The following is a 17,028-nucleotide window of genomic DNA, read 5'->3' as shown; positions in this document are numbered from 1 at the left end:
GTTGATGAGTCCCAATGGCACCTGGAAGTGGTAGCACTGGAAGAGGATGAGTGGACGATACCACAAAAACACTGAGAGAGGTTTTTGAAAAAAAAAAATTTCAGCAATAGCAATGACACGGCAACAGAAGTGCCTACACTCCTGTGCCTCATCTAGAGTTGGGCCGAACCTCCGATTTTAGGTTCGCGAACCTGGTTCGCGAACTTCCGCGGAAGGTTCGGTTCGCGTTAAAGTTCGCGAACTGCAATAGACTTCAATGGGGATGTGAACTTTGAAAAAAAAAATAATTATGCTGGCCACAAAAGTGATGGAAAAGATGTTTCAAGGGGTCTAACACCTGGAGGGGGGCATGGCGGAGTGGGATACATGCCAAAAGTCCCGGGGAAAAATCTGGATTTGACGCAAAGCAGCGTTTTAAGGGCAGAAATCACATTGAATGCTAAATGACAGGCCTAAAGTGCTTTCAAACATCTTGCATGTGTATACATCAATCAGGTAGTGTAATTAAGGTACTGCTTCACACTGACACACCAAACTCACCGTGTAACGCACCGCAAACAGCTGTTTGTGTAGTGATGGCCGTGCTGGACTGGTGCGCACCATGGCGAGAGTGCAGGTTTTGGTGGCTTTACAGCCCATATGGTCGCCTGGCTGATGTAGCTGAATGACAGAACAGTGACTGTCCAGCTGATCAAATTTGGTCTGACCACAATGAGGCAACGACCTTATTATCGTGGGTGTGCCCCCTGAGACACTCATCTAGGCGCCGGTCATTGCTTCATTGTGATACGCAAGCCCCTTCACCACGGCAAGGTAATGATCACGAAGGGGAATGGGCGCATGTACATGCCTTTTCTTTTGTTGTTGCAGCTGCCCGCAGTGCAGCCAGAAAAATTAGGCAGTCATGTACACGCACCAGAAAAATTATTACAGCGGCCGCTGCTAGCAGCGGCCTAAAAAATTCAGCAATCCGCCTGGAGTCCCGGACCCTGTTGGTGGTGGCGGAGAAGGTAGTCAAGCGGCCTGCAGGCAGACATGCTGTGTGGAGGGACTGGGAGCGACTTAGTCTTCTTGGGGCAGGCCAGGCAGCCAGTCACACGGCGTGCAGGCAGAGATGCTGTGTGTGCGGGGACTGACTTAGTCTTGGGGCGGGCAGCAGCCCTCCGGGATCTATGCCTCATTCATTTTGATAAAGGTGAGGTACTTAACACTTTTGTGACTTAGGCGACTTCTCTTCTCTGTGACAATGCCTCCAGCTGCGCTGAAGGTCCTTTCTGACAGGACGCTTGCGGCAGGGCAGGAGAGAAGTTGGATGGCAAATTGGGACAGCTCTGGCCACAGGTCAAGCCTGCGCACCCAGTAGTTCAAGGGTTCCTCATCGCTGTTCACAGCAGTGTCTACATCCACACTTAAGGCCAGGTAGTCGGCTACCTGCCGTTCCAGGCGTTGGTGGAGGGTGGATCCGGAAGGGCTACGGCGAGGCGTTGGACTAAAGAACGTCCGCATGTCCGACATCACCATGAGATCACTGGAGCGTCCTGTCTTTGACTGCGTGGACACGGGAGGAGGATTAGTGGCAGTGGTACCTTGCGGGCGTTGTGCCGTCACATCACCCTTAAAGGCATTGTAAAGCATAGTTGACAGCTGGTTCTGCATGTGCTGCATCCTTTCCACCTTCCGGTGAGTTGGTAACAGGTCCGCCACTTTGTGCCTGTACCGAGGGTCTAGTAGTGTGGCCACCCAGTACAGGTCATTCCCCTTGAGGTTTTTTATACGGGGGTCCCTCAACAGGCAGGACAGCATAAAAGACGACATCTGCACAAAGTCGGATCCAGTACCCTCCATCTCCTCTTGCTCTTCCTCAGTGATGTCAGGTAAGTCAACCTCCTCCCCCCAGCCGCGAATAATACCACGGGAAGGTTGAGCAGCACAAGCCCCTTGCGATGCCTGCTGAGGTTGTTCTCCTGCCGCTGTCCCCTCCTCCTCCTCCTCCTCCTCCTCCCCCAAAGAAACACCTTGCTCATCATCCTCTGAGTCTGACTCGTCTTCTGCACACGACTTCTCTTCTTCCTCCTCCTCCCCCCTCTGTGCTGCCGCAGGTGTTGAGGAAACAGCTGGGTCTGATGAAAATTGGTCCCATGCCTGTTCCTGCCGTAACGGTTCCTGGTCACGCTCATTCACAGCTTCATCCGCCACTCTACGCACAGCACGCTCCAAGAAGTAAGCGTAGGGAATTAAGTCGCTGATGGTGCCCTCACTGCGGCTCACCAGGTTGGTCACCTCCTCAAACGGCTGCATGAGCCTGCATGCATTTTCCATCAGTGTCCAGTTGTCGGGCCAGAACATCCCCATCTTCCCAGACTGTTTCATTCTACTGTAGTTGTAGAGGTAGTGGGTCATGGCTTTCTTCTGTTCTAGCAGGCGGGAGAACATAAGCAGGGTCGAGTTCCAGCGAGTCGGGCTATCGCAAATGAGGCGTCTCACCGGCATGTTGTTTTTGCGCTGAATTTCCGCAAAGCGTGCCATGGCTGTGTAAGACCGCCTCAAATGCCCACAGAACTTCCTGGCCTGCTTCAGGACATTCGCTAAGCCAGGGTACTTTGCCACAAATCTTTAAACCACTAGATTCATGACATGTGCCATGCAGGGTATGTGTGTCAGCTTCCCCATATGCAAAGCGGCAAGCAGATTGCTGCCGTTGTCGCACACCAGGTTGCCTATCTCCAGGTGGTGCGGGGTCAGCCACTCATCCACCTGTTTCTTAAGAGCAGCCAGGAGAGCTGCTCCAGTGTGACTCTCCGCTTTGAGACAAGACATGTCTAAGATGGCGTGACACCGTCTTACCTGGCATGCAGCATAGGCCCTGCGGAGCTAGGGCTGTGTAGCTGGAGAGGAGAACTGCCACTCAGCCAAGGAGGAGGACGACAGCAAAGAGCATGTAGCAGGAGGAGAGGAGGTGGCAGGAGGCCTGCCTGCAAGCCGTGGAGGTGTCACAATTTGGTCCGCTGCGCCCTGCTTGCCATCGTTCACCACCAGGTTCACCCAATGGGCTGTGTAGGTAATGTAGCGGCCCTGCCCGTGCTTGGCAGACCAGGCATCCGTGGTCAGGTGTACCCTTGACCCAACGCTCTTCGCAAGAGATGACACCACTTGCCTCTCAACTTCACGGTGCAGTTGGGGTATGGCCTTTCTCGAAAAATAAGTGCGGCCTGGCATCTTCCACTGCGGTGTTCCGATGGCCACAAATTTACGGAAGGCCTCAGAGTCCACCAGCCGGTATGGTAACAGCTGCTGAGCTAACAGTTCCGCCACGCCAGCTGTCAGACGCCGGGCAAGGGGGTGACTGGCCGAAATTGGCTTCTTCCGCTCAAACATTTCCTTCACGGACACCTGACTGCTGCTGTGGGCAGAGGAGCAGGAACCGCTCAAGGGCAGAGGCGGAGTGGAGGAGGGTGCCTGTGAAGGTGGAAGGGAGAAAGCGGCAGAAGCAGATAATGCACCTGATGGAGGAGGAAGAGGAGAAGGAGGGTGGCTTTGCTTTTGTGTGCTGCTGCTGCTTTTGCTCAGGTGGCCATCCCATTGCTGTTTGTGCCTTTTCTCCAGGTGCCTTCGTAAGGCACTTGTCCCTACGTGAGTGTTGGCCTTTCCACGGCTCAATTTTTGTTGGCAGAGCGAACAGATGGCTTTGGTCCGATCTGAGGCACACACATTAAAAAATTTCCACACCGCTGAGCCACCCTGGGATGTGGGCACTATGGGGACCTCAGCAGCTGATGCTGAAGGGCAAGTTGGCTGGCTGTACATAGGCGGCGATACATGGTGCCGGACTCTGCCACCAGCTGTTTCTGACGAAGAGCTGCCCCAGCTTCTTTCAGCAACTTCTCTCCTCCTACTACTCTCTGACTCCCCCTCTGAACTGTCCCCCTCTTCATCTCCTCTATTGGGAACATACAGAGGATCCCTATTACCGTCATCATCGTAGTCATCCTGCCCAGCTTCGCTTGCCTCAGACAAATCCAAACTTGCACCATCAGTAGGTCCTTCATCCTCTTGACACGTTACATCCATAGTGTTGCCGCGTAACTCAGACATATGAGCTGGTGAAAATTCATCTAGCTGTAACAACAATGGCTGTGCATCAGTGATTTCACCACTAAATAATTGGCTGAGTTGGCTGATGGTGTAATGGTTAAGGGCTCTGCCTCTGACACAGGAGACCAGGGTTCGAATCTCGGCTCTGCCTGTTCAGTAAGCCAGCACTAATTCAGTAGGAGACCTTTGGCAAGTCTCCCTTACACTGCTACTGCCAATAGAGCGCGCCCTAGTGGCTGCAGCTCTGGCGCTTTGAGTCCGCAAGGAGAAAAGCGCAATATAAATGTTATTTGTCTTATTTGTCTAATTCTTGCGAAGTGTCAAATGCAGCGGAAGTGGTGCTAGTAGTAGCGCTGGTGGCTGAGCAAGATGAGGTGTTCTGTGTCGCTAAATACTCAACCACGTCCTGACAATCTTGGGAGGTGATGGGACGTGCCTTCTTCCGAGCACTGTACTGTGGGCCAGGTCCACACGAAATTACATTTACACGACCTCGCGCAGACCTGCCGGGTGGCCTTCCTCTTGCTCTGGCACTACCTCTTCCTCTACCTGTTTTGTACATATCGGGTATGCACGGAGTGGTATATCACACTGCGTGCACTCACGTAGGTAGGTGGGTTCACTTAACTGCACAGGTATGCGCACTGATGCGGTGGGTTCACTGAACAGAACAGGTATACAGTGGCGGGTTCACAGAACAGGTATGCAGTGGCAGGTTCACTGAACACAACAGGTATGCAGTGGCAGGTTCACTGAACACAACAGGTATGCAGTGGTGGGTTCACTGAACAGGTATACAGTGGCGGGTCCACTGAACAGAACAGGTATGCAGTGGCGGATTCACTAAACAGAACAGGTATACAGTGGCGGGTTCACTAAACAGAACAGGTATACAGTGGCGGGTTCACAGAACAGGTATGCAGTGGCAGGTTCACTGAACACAACAGGTATGCAGTGGCAGGTTCACTGAACACAACAGGTATGCAGTGGCGGGTTCACTGAACAGGTATACAGTGGCGGGTTCACTAAACAGAACAGGTATACAGTGGCGGGTTCACTAAACAGAACAGGTATACAGTGGCGGGTTCACAGAACAGGTATGCAGTGGCAGGTTCACTGAACACAACAGGTATGCAGTGGCGGGTTCACTGAACAGGTATACAGTGGCGGGTCCACTGAACAGAACAGGTATGCAGTGGCGGGTTCACTAAACAGAACAGGTATACAGTGGCGGGTTCACAGAACAGGTATGCAGTGGCAGGTTCACTGAACACAACAGGTATGCAGTGGCGGGTTCACTGAACAGGTATACAGTGGCGGGTCCACTGAACAGAACAGGTATGCAGTGGCGGGTTCACTGAACAGGTATACAGTGGCGGGTCCACTGAACAGAACAGGTATGCAGTGGCGGGTTCACTAAACAGAACAGGTATACAGTGGCGGGTTCACTAAACAGAACAGGTATACAGTGGCGGGTTCACAGAACAGGTATGCAGTGGCAGGTTCACTGAAGACAACAGGTATGCAGTGGCGGGTTCACTGAACAGGTATACAGTGGCGGGTCCACTGAACAGAACAGGTATGCAGTGGCGGGTTCACTGAACAGGTATACAGTGGCGGGTCCACTGAACAGAACAGGTATGCAGTGGCGGGTTCACTGAACAGGTATGCAGTGGTGGGTTCACAGAACAGGTACGCAGTGGTGGGTTCACAGCACAGGTATGCAGTGGTGGGTTCAATGAACAGGTATACAGTGGCGGGTCCACTGAACAGAACAGGTATGCAGTGGCAGGTTCACTGAACAGGTATGCAGTGGTGGGTTCACAGCACAGGTATGCAGTGGTGGGTTCACAGAACAGGTATGCAGTGGTGGGTTCACAGCACAGGTATGCAGTGGTGGGTTCAATGAACAGGTATACAGTGGCGGGTCCACTGAACAGAACAGGTATGCAGTGGCAGGTTCACTGAACAGGTATGCAGTGGTGGGTTCACAGCACAGGTATGCAGTGGTGGGTTCACTGAACAGGTATGCAGTGGTGGGTTCACAGCACAGGTATGCAGTGGTGGGTTCACAGCACAGGTATGCAGTGGTGGGTTCACAGCACAGGTATGCAGTGGTGGGTTCACAGCACAGGTATGCAGTGGTGGGTTCACAGAACAGGTATGCAGCCAGACAGGAACAAGTTAAGCCTAACTAATCTTTCCCTGAGAGACAGTCTGCAGCAGCTCGCCCTACTCTCACTAACGCAGGCAGCACACGAGTGACCGTAATGGCCGCCGCTGCCTGCCTTATATAAGGGGGGGTGGGGCTCCAGGGGCTAGTGTAGCCTAATTGGCTACACTTGGCCTGCTGACTGTGATGTAGAGGGTCAAAGTTGACCCTCCATGTGCATTATGGGGCGAACCGAACTTCCGCAAAGGTTCGCCTGCGGGACGCGAACCACTGAAGTTCGCATGGAACCGTTCGCAGGCGAACCGTTCGGCCCAACTCTAGCCTCATCCTCCTCCTAGCTGCCTTTGGAGACCTCAGGCACATAAGTACGGTACTGCCAATCATCCTCATCATCAGGAAACAGCTCTTCTCCTGACCACCCCCACCACCTCTTCCACCCCAACATCCCCAGACACCGACCCCTCCTCATCCTCAAAATCTGGTTGTGCTGGCCTGAACCCAACCTCCACGTCAGGCCCCATGATCTCCTCAAAGGCAGCCATCAAGATGCTCCCACACGTCGGACTGAAGGGCAGAATGCTCTCGTCCAGGGAGGGCTGACCACTGGATGCTGGGTTGGAAGTCACAGCAAGCAGGGGGCAATGCGTGCTGCGGCTGGGAGTGCTGGTCACAGCGGAGGTCTTGGAACAAGTAATGGGCTGCTCCTCCACCATCATCTCCACCACTGACTCTGCCTGCCTCTCCTGAATGGCCACATGGCGACCCAAGGTGCTGAAAATTGGTGCCAACTGCGGCCACTGTGCTGCTGCTGTACGCCTCTCTGCTGCATCTACTACAGCTGAGCCCCGTCTCCCTGGCGGTGGACCAGTCCCAGACATGGCGATGGCACTCCCTGTCCTGCCACGGCCCCTGGCAGACATTCTCTATGCACAATATTTGAAGCTGGAAAGTGTGCTGCTTTTTACTGTCAATAATATGTGTGTGGGCACAGAAGGAATATAACAGGAGGCTTTATTTATTTTTAGTTTCTAAATGTTTTATTGAAAATTATAAAAGATATTAACAGCATTTGAAAGAACCCTTAACATAGAGCATAGTTATTATCAAACTTTGAACATAAACAGACATTGAGAAGGATAAAGAGAAACAGGCAGGTCAAATAGCTATTTATACATAGGAATGGTGGAACATCAGTAAAAATACTGAAGGCATATTGGATATTGCTCCTAGAAGGAGAGAGCACAGGATCGCAGGCCCAGCGCTGCTGAAGCCGAGAGCCATGGTTGCCAAGTTCGTGTAAAGGGCAGGGTACTAGGGTCATTAACTACAGCTAATAGCCTTTCTGATATTAAAATCTCCAGTCATTTGTATCCATAATGTAGGTTTCATCCATTGACGAGCAATATGAAGTCTGGCCAATTTGGCTATGTGTTGTGCTAGCCTATGTTGTGGGTACTTCCACTTTTGTGGTTTGTGTCCAAGTAGCAGCTGAAATGGATCAGGTAAGAGAGAGGTGTCAAGGGCTGTTCCTATGGCAGATGCCACTTGGGTCCAGTAATTTTTTGCTATAGGGCAGAACCACCATATATGGGCCATGTTACCTAGCTGTCCACATTGTCTAAAACGTAGGGGAGATTTATCACTTGAAATAGTGTGTAGTTTCTGTGGAGTAATATATGTGCGGTGGAGGATTTTATAATTTGTTTCAATGTGCGAATAATAACTACTTTAGCTAAGGTGAGGCAGCTTTTGTTCCATTGTCACTGAATACACTGAGTGACTACAGCTAACTTAATTTGATCATTTACTGGCTGGCTAGCTTAATACTAGTATCAAATACAGTAATGGAGCAGTAAAATGAGTTAACACCTACCTGCCTGCACTACGCACAGCAAAGTAACTGCACACTGGCACAGTACAATGTCACTGACTACACTGATGGACTACAAGTAACTTAGGTTGATCATTCACTGGCTGGCTAGCTAAATACAAGTATCAAATACAGTAATCGAGCAGTAAAATGAGTTAAAACGCTGTGTTTTTAACAAAAAATGCTCTTGCTGTGGAACAATATGGCCTGGAGATGCTCTTTGTGCCACAGTCTAGCAAGGACGCAGCTCTTAACATGTCCGCTGCTTTATATACAGGGGGGCAGGGCAGAGCCTCCCCTCCTTTGATTGGTTGCTAGGGCCTATGCTTGGGGCCTCTGGCCCAGTGACATAATTTTCCCCAGTCACGGATTCGGTGTCGCGATCACGGCCATGATCACGGGTAGAATTCGTGTAACACCAGCTGAAGCCGTGATTGGAATCCGTGATGGTGGTACGATCACAGATTTCAATCACAATGTCGGATTTGGGAAAAAGGCTTCATGATCACAGCTTCATGAGCGAAACGGTCGTCAGGCAGACCGCTGCCGCCCCCACATTGCCCCACAGCCAGGACTTATAGGGTATGTCAGAATTTTTTACATTTGATGGAATGAACTGAATGTACATGTGTATGAAGATTGAACTGACAAATTAAAAACCTTGGAGCAGTGCAAGATTGTTTCTCTCTCTCTTATCAATATATGATCACGGCTATGCTGGGATCACGAGGTCGCAATGAGCACCACTAGATGTAATGTGATTAGTCATGTATAGCCTCTTTTAATAAGGTAAAATTGTTATTACCTCATAGTATTACATTATTTATTGACCAATTTTTCTGTAATAATGTTATGACATGGTCCTTTGTATTTGCTTTTATCTTAACCTCCCAGGCTGTGCATTTCTGTCTGGAATTATGAGTCAAAAGCAGTACATTGCTTTTCAAGAACTGTAGGTCTCCAATTCTTAAGTCATCAAACTAGGTAAACTAGTAACTCACTAAAATATGCCAGAATAAAAGCCTGGTAGACATTCTGCATATACAGTGGGTTGCAAAAGTATTCGGCCCCCTTGAAGTTTTCCACATTTTGTCACATCACTGCCACAAACATGCATCAATTTTATTGGAATTCCACGTGAAAGACCAATACAAAGTGGTGTACATGTGAGAAGTGGATCGAAAATCATACATCATTCCAAACATTTTTTACAAATGAATAACTGCAAAATGGGGTGTGCATAATTATTCTGCCCCGAGTCAATACTTTGTAGAACCACCTTTTGCTGCAATTACAGCTGCCAGTCTTTTAGGGTATGTCTCTACCAGCTTTGCACATCTAGAGACTGAAATCCTTGTCCATTCTTCTTTGCAAAACAGCTCCAGCTCAGTCAGATTAGATGGACAGCGTTTGTGAACAGAAGTTTTCAGATCTTGCCACAGATTCTCGATTGGATTTAGATCTGGACTTTGGGCCATTCTAAAACAGATTTTTTGTTTTAAACCCTTCCATTGTTGCCCTGGCTTTATGTTTAGGGTAATTGTCCTGCTGAAAGGTGAACCTCCGCCCCAGTTTCAAGTATTTTATAGTCTCCAAGAGGTTTTCTTCCAAGTTTGCCCTGTATTTGGCTCCATCCATCTTCCCATCAACTCTGACCAGCTTCCCTGTCCCTGCTGAAGAGATGCACCCCCCGAGCATGATGCTGCCACCACCATATTTGATAGTGGGGATGGTGTGTTCAGAGTGATGTGCAGTGTTAGTTTTCTGCCACACATAGCGTTTTGCATTTTGGCCAAAAAGTTCCATTTTGGTGTCATCTGACCAGAGCACCTTCTTCCACATGGTTGCTGTGTCCCCCACATGGCTTGTGGCAAACTGCAAACAGGACTTCTTATGCTTTCTGTTAACAATGCATTTCTTCTTGCCACTCTTCCATAAAGGCCAACTTTGTACAGTGCATGACTAATAGTTGTCCTATGGACAGAGTCTCCCACCTGAGCTGTAGATCTCTGCAGCTCGTCCAGAGTCACCATGGGCCTCTTGACTGCATTTCTGATCAGCGCTCTCCTTGTTTGGCCTGTGAGTTTAGGTGGACGGCCTTGTCTTGGTAGGTTTACAGTTGTGCCATACTCGTTCCATTTCTGAATGATCGCTTGAACAGTGCTCCTTGGGATGTTCAAGGCTTTGGAGATCTTTTTGTAGCCTAAGCCTGCTTTAAATGTCTCAATAACTTGATCCCTGACCTGTCTTGGACCTGTTTTGTGTGTTCTTTGGACTTCACAGTGTTGTTGCTCCCAATATTCTCTTAGACAACCTCTGAGGCCCTCACAGAGCAGCTGTATTTGTACTGACATTAGATTACACACAGGTGCACTCTATTTAGTCATTAGCACTCATCAGGCAATGTCTATAGGCAACTGACTGCACTCAGATCAAAGGGGGCCGAATAATTATGCAAACACCACTTTGCTATGCTATGCTACTCACCACTGTGCTATGCGTTTAGCAAGCAATGTGATGCACGTGAAGGTTTACACATGTAAAGATTTACAAAGGTGTTAGCACATTAATGCGCACACTTTGCCGCGTTTGCGCACGCACGTAAATCTTTATGCGCATAAACCTTCATGCGCGTCACATTGCATGCTGAACGCATAGCACGGTCGTGCTATGCATTAGCACGGCTTTGTGAATTAAGCCCATTGTGAAACTGTAAAAATAAGGCAAGCATAGAGTAGTCAAAATCGAGGCAGAGGTCGTTGCAGGCGGCAGGCAGAGAGTAGTCAAAGTCCAGGCAGAAATCAGTGCAGGCGGCAGGCAGAGAGTAGTTATTTATAAAACTATAGTCAAACTATAAAAACTCCCTCTTGTTTCCCCTTAACATACCCTGCAAATTTGGTGTTTCTAGCATGTATGGGGGCTTTGCTACTAACCGCTAAATTCGGTGGCCATTGTCTATAATGTAAAAATGTGAACGCAAATTTTAACAAAACATTTTGCTTTCAATGCGAACAATGACCAGAGCAAGTACACCAGGAACTGTCTGCCGGTGAACAGTTTGGGCCATCTCTAGTGCCAAGCATAAAGACAAGGCAATATCCTCAAGTTTTATGAAGTATCTAGAGTATACTTGGTCTTTGCAAACAGCGATGGCCCAACGGAAGGGTATTCGAGCTCACCCCCTCAGGAAAATACATGGCGTGTTCGATCCGCCCCCTATACATCATCATTGATTTAATTTGACCCCTTATCTCACAGTCAGCAGACTCATCGCAGCCAATCAGCTAGCACTCCCTCCCAGACTCCCCCCCCCCACCCCTATAAAAATGCCAGCATGGCAGCTATCTTAGATTAATTCTGTGGCTGCTATTGGTGAGAGAAGGGAGAGAGCACTGCTGCTGCTGCAGGTAGAGATGGCCCAAACAGTTCGCCTGGCCGGTAATCCGCACGGATATCGGCACCCGCGGTGGGTAGCGGACGCATCAACCCGCCTCCTATACCTCGACACTGGGCTAAATTTTGACCCTCTACATCACAGTCAGCAGATGCATGGCAGCCAATCTGGTTGCACTCACCCACGGACCCCGCCCCCCCTATACAAAATGCTGCAGCGTTGGCCATGTTCTCATTCTGCTGATCTTGCTATAGTGAGAGGAAGGGAGAGACATTTGGCGATAGGGAAAGTGTTAGTTAGTCTGTTATTAGCTTGTTCCTCGCTCAATCTTATTGCTGAATGCACCCCACAAAAAGCTCTTTTGAGAGTGAATATTCTTCTGATCTGGTTTTTTTTTTGTGTGTGTAACCACAGACAGGCATGGATACAGCCCTGTTGCAGCTGGACCTAGTTGCTGTGCTGTGCCAGGCCCACACACTGTATTACTATTGCATATCTTTTCACTGCATTTGTGACTTAACTTACAGTACTAAAGCATAGCTGTCTTTGTGGGTGACACTGCATATACATAGAGCCCACAGACAGTTGCCAGCCAGGCTAGCTGGGATTTGTAGTCCCACACTGTATTACCATACCATTGCATATCTTTTCACTGCATTTGCGACTTAACTTACTAAAGCATAGCTGTCTTTATGGGTGACACTGCATATACATAGAGCCCCCAGAGAGTTGCCAGCCAGGCTAGCTGGGATTTGTAGTCCCACACTGTATTACCATACCATTGCACATCTTTTCACTGCATTTGTGACTTAACTTACTAAAGCATAGCTGTCTTTATGGGTGACACTGTATATACATGGAGCCCACAGACAGTTGCCAGCTAGGGCAGCTGGGATTATATATTCTCTATTATACCAGTACATATCTTTCCATTGTGACAAGGTAAATATATACACTGTACAGCGCTGCGTAATATGTCGGCGCTATATAAATACTAAATAATAATAATTGTACCTGTGTGACAGAACACTATTATACTAGTGCATACCTTTCTTCTGTACCTGTGTGACAGCACACTCCATTATACCACTGCATACCTTTCTACTGTATCTGTGATTATTATTATTATTTATTGTATTTATAAAGCGCCAACATATTACGCAGCGCTGAACAATAAATATATACAATGATACAAGGATGACATACATAGGGTTATACACATAGAACAAAGTTATACATGCAAATTGTACAAAATACATGATCATGCAATATGGCTGGTTAGGTAGGCCCAGTAATACAAGTACAGGCTGTCATAGGACAGGAGCACATGATCCTGTAGATTACACTAGGGAGTGGAGGACCCAGAGGCTTACAATCTAAAGGGAGGGTGCAAACACTAGGTGGGGCTGTTAAATATTTCTTAGAGAGTTACTGTGTGGTAGGAGGTGGGTAGGCCATCATAAAGAGGTGGGTTTTGAGGGCTTGCTTGAATGTGTTGTAAGAGGGAGCAAGTCTGATGGGTGGTGGAAGGGCATTCCAGAGGGTGAGGGTGGGGGCAGCTCTTTTGAAATCCTGCAGGCGGGCATGGGAGTGTGAAATGTGTGGGGTGGTGAGGCGAAGGTCGTTGGAGGAACGGAGGGGGTGACCTGGTGTATACCTGTGAACAAGCTCCGAGATATAGGTAGGGCAGGTTTTGTGCACAGATTTATACGCAAGGCATAGAATCTTGAAATTTATCCTGAAACGAATAGGGAGCCAGTGCAGGGATTCACAAAGGGGAGATGTGGATGCAGAGTGGTGCGAAGAATGGATGAGTCTTGCAGCTACGTTCATCACTGATTGAAGGGGGGCAGTGTGTTTCAGGGGGAGGCCAGAAAGGAGGGAGTTACAGTAATCAAGGCGTGAGATGATGAGGGCATGGATGAGCAGTTTGGTCGTGTCCGGGGTTAAGAAGGGGCGGATCTTGGAGATATTACGGAGGTGGAAATTGCAGGCTCTGGTGATGTTTTGGATGTGTGGGATGAAGGAGAGGTCAGAGTCCAAGGTGACACCCAGACAGCGGGCCTGGGAGGTAGGGAGAATGGTTGTGTTGTCGATTGTGAGGTAGAAATCTGGGAGGGGTTCAGACTGCAGTAGCATGGGGTGGAAAGATCAGGAGCTCAGTTTTGTCTAGGTTAAGCTTTAGGAACCTAGCTGACATCCAGGAGGAAATTGCTGAGAGACACGAGGAGACCTTGTTTATGGTGGTGGATGAGAGATCGGGGGTATGGAGGTAAATCTGAGTGTCATCTGCATAAAGGTGGTAATTGAAGCCCAGGGAGGAGATAAGCTTGCCAATTGAGGAAGTGAATATGGAGAAAAGAAGGGGGCCTAGAACAGAGCCCTGGGGGACCCCAACTGAGAGGGGGGCAGGGGTTGAGGAGGAGCCATTGAAGGAAGTGGTGAAGGAGCGATTGGATAGGTAGGAGGAGATCCAGGCCATGGCAAGACCATGGATGCCCATGGACTGTAGTGATTAGAGGAGGAGGGAGTGGTCAACAGTGTCAAATGCTGCAGAGAGGTCAAGGAGGAGCAGGATGGAATAACTGCCTTTGGCCCTGGCAAGGGTAAGGTCGTTGACCACCATTGCGAGGGCTGTTTCAGTTGAGTGTGCAGGTCAGAATCCAGACTGTAATGGGTCAAGTAGGGTATTGGTGTTGATGCATTGGGTAATGCGTTGGTGGACTGGGCGTTCGAGGAGTTTAGAAGCATAGGGAAGGAGGGTGATTGGGCGGTAGTTTGAGGGTAGGGATGGGTCGGGTGAGGGTTTTTTCAGCAGGGGAAGTACAGTGGCCTGTTTGAATGCTTTGGGGAAGATGCCTGTGGAAAGGGAGAGATTGAACAAGGAGGTGAGGGCTGGGGCCAGGTCAGGGAAGTGGGGACGAAGAGTATTCATGGGTACCGGATCACAGGGAGAGGATGTGGGGGGGGGGGGGGGGAGCCACTAGCAGCAGGCTGACTTCAACAATGGTGGCAGGAGCAAAAGAGGCGAGGGGTGGATGAGACAGGGGAGCAGCTGGGAGGGAAGGCAAGGGGACAACCTGAGAGGCGTTGGGAAGGGAGGGATGGAGGAGGGAAATTTCATTGCGTATTGTCGCAATTTTAGTGGTGAAGTGGTTGGCAAAGTCGTTGGCTGAGAGGGAGGAGCTGGGAGGGGGAGGAGTGGCGTTGAGGAGGGAATTGAAGGTAGCAAAAAGCTTTTGAGGATTGGAAGCTTGGGTTCCAATCAGTGCTGCAAAGTACCTTTGTTTAGCCTCAGAGAGGGCAGTGTGGAAGAGTAACAGTTTGGCCTTGTAATCTAGGAAGTCAGAATTGAGATGTGATCTCCTCCAATTCCGTTCGGCTGCTCGAGTTTCTTTCCTGAGGTTACGTGTGTGGGTGTTGTGCCAGGGTTGGGGGTTGGGGGGCTTGTTAGGGCGGAAGATTGAGGGGGCAGCTTGATCTAAAGCAGATGAGAGGGCAAGGTTATATTGTGCAGCCGCTTCATTGGGGCATGTTAGGGTGGGTAGGTGGGAGGAGAGGGAGAGAAGGGGACTTGCTAGGACATTTGGGCTGAGATTACGTAGGTCTCTCTGCCATCGACCAGGCTGAGGGGTGGGGAGAGAAGTTGTTGGTGGGGAGATGGTGAAGGTGAGGAGGTGATGGTCAGAGATAGGGAGAGGTGCGATGTCCAGGTTGCTGAGGGAGGTGGACTTTGAGAATATGAGGTCAAGAGTATGACCAGCACGGTGGGTGGCAGAATTTGTGTGCTGAGAGAGACCAAGGGATTTGGTGAGGGAGAGTAGCTGCTTGGCAGCAGTGGAGATAGGCTCAACGATAGGTAAGTTGAAATCCCTGAGTATGATGGTGGGGAGGTCAGATGACAGGATGTGGGGGAGCCAGGAGGCCAGGTTGTCCAGGAAGAGTGAAGTTGGAGCAGTTGGGGTTGATATAGGACCGCAATGATGGCTGGGAGAGGTTGGTACAGGCGGATTGAATGGGCCTCAAAGGATGAGAAGTGCAGGGAAGGGGGCGGTGATAGGACCCGGAAGGTGCAGGATGCGGAAAGAAGCAGGCCCACTCCTCCTCCAGACCTGTTGTCAGGTCTGGGGGTGTTACTGAGATGCAGTCCCCCATAGGAGAGAGCAGCGGCTGTGGTACAGTCAGAGGGGGTGAGCTATGTCTCTGTGAGGGCGAGGAGGGTGAGGGATTTGGAGAGGAAGAGCTCATGGATGGAAGTGAGCTTGTTGCGGACAGATCTGGCATTCCATAGACCACAAAACAGAGGGAGAGAGTGCCTGGGGGTTGTATGGATGGGAATGAGATTATTATGGTGTGGTCTGCGGATGCAAGAGGAGTGTGGTGGGGCTGGAAGGGGGGTGGCTGGGAGTTTAGGGACCAGTGGGGGTCTAGTGATGGGTGGGTTGAGGATGGAGGGAGAAAGTACTGGGACCAGCTGGAGAAGCAGGTGGAGGAATAGCATGTGGTAGTGGTGGAGGGGTGGCAAAGGGTTGGTAGGAATATGGTGGGTGAAGTGTGGGTGAGCCAGAGAAAAGACAGAGGGGAAGGGGTACATTACGTTGTGTGGTGAGCAGGCTGGCAGTGGTTTGGACAGAGGTAGATGTGTAGAGAACGGTGGAAGATGCATGGAGTAGGAGAGAGAAAGAAATGTGTGTAAGGTTTGGATAGTGATCAGGAATGCCAGTGAGGCTAAAAGATTGAGGAAGTTACCTTGGTGTAAAGCTGATTTCTGCTGAATTGCAGTTGAATTCTGGTAAATTCTGGTTAATTTCCACCCTTTGAAAACGACCCTTAGAAGACGACCCAAAGTCGGCCGACCCGACTACCAGACCTCCTGATATACACACAGCATCAGAGCAAATGAGTAATCAAGATGGTCTGGCAGACAATTTGCAATTAAGCAGGGGGGAGGGTCACTACAGTCTCCTGCAAGTCAAACAAGCTTGTAGGTGTTACAACTTTGTTTGAAATTACAGAAAGGCCAGCAGTGTGAAACAAAAGCCAGAATTTTAATAGCAAGTAGTAAATTACAATGTAAATATGTTACTTAGGTGCTACTAATATGAAAAGCAGAGCAGGACAGCAGAAATGAGCCACATGCAATAGATTAGAGATGAAACATACACAGCAGATGGATGCAGTAGGAATTGGTTTCAAATTGAGTGCAGGTCAGATTAGAGATGAAACATACCTGTGAGGAGAAGAGGATAAAGATGATCAGGGAATTTGCCGATTAATTGAGGGTGCATGTGCAAGTGTAGTTGAATCATAAGCTTGTAAGCTTAACATCAGTTGTATGCAAACTAATTGAGGGGTTACTAAGAGATACTATACATGACTTCATAGTAGAAAATCTTATTTCTCAGCATCAACATGGGTTTACTAAAGACAGGTCCTGTTTGACTAACATGCTCAGCTTTTATGAGGTAGTGAATGCTAATATGGATATTGGGAATGCTG

This window comes from Hyperolius riggenbachi, chromosome 11 (assembly GCF_040937935.1).
Source record: "Hyperolius riggenbachi isolate aHypRig1 chromosome 11, aHypRig1.pri, whole genome shotgun sequence".
NCBI classification, from domain to species: domain Eukaryota; kingdom Metazoa; phylum Chordata; class Amphibia; order Anura; family Hyperoliidae; genus Hyperolius; species Hyperolius riggenbachi.
This window is presented reverse-complemented; position numbering follows the sequence as displayed.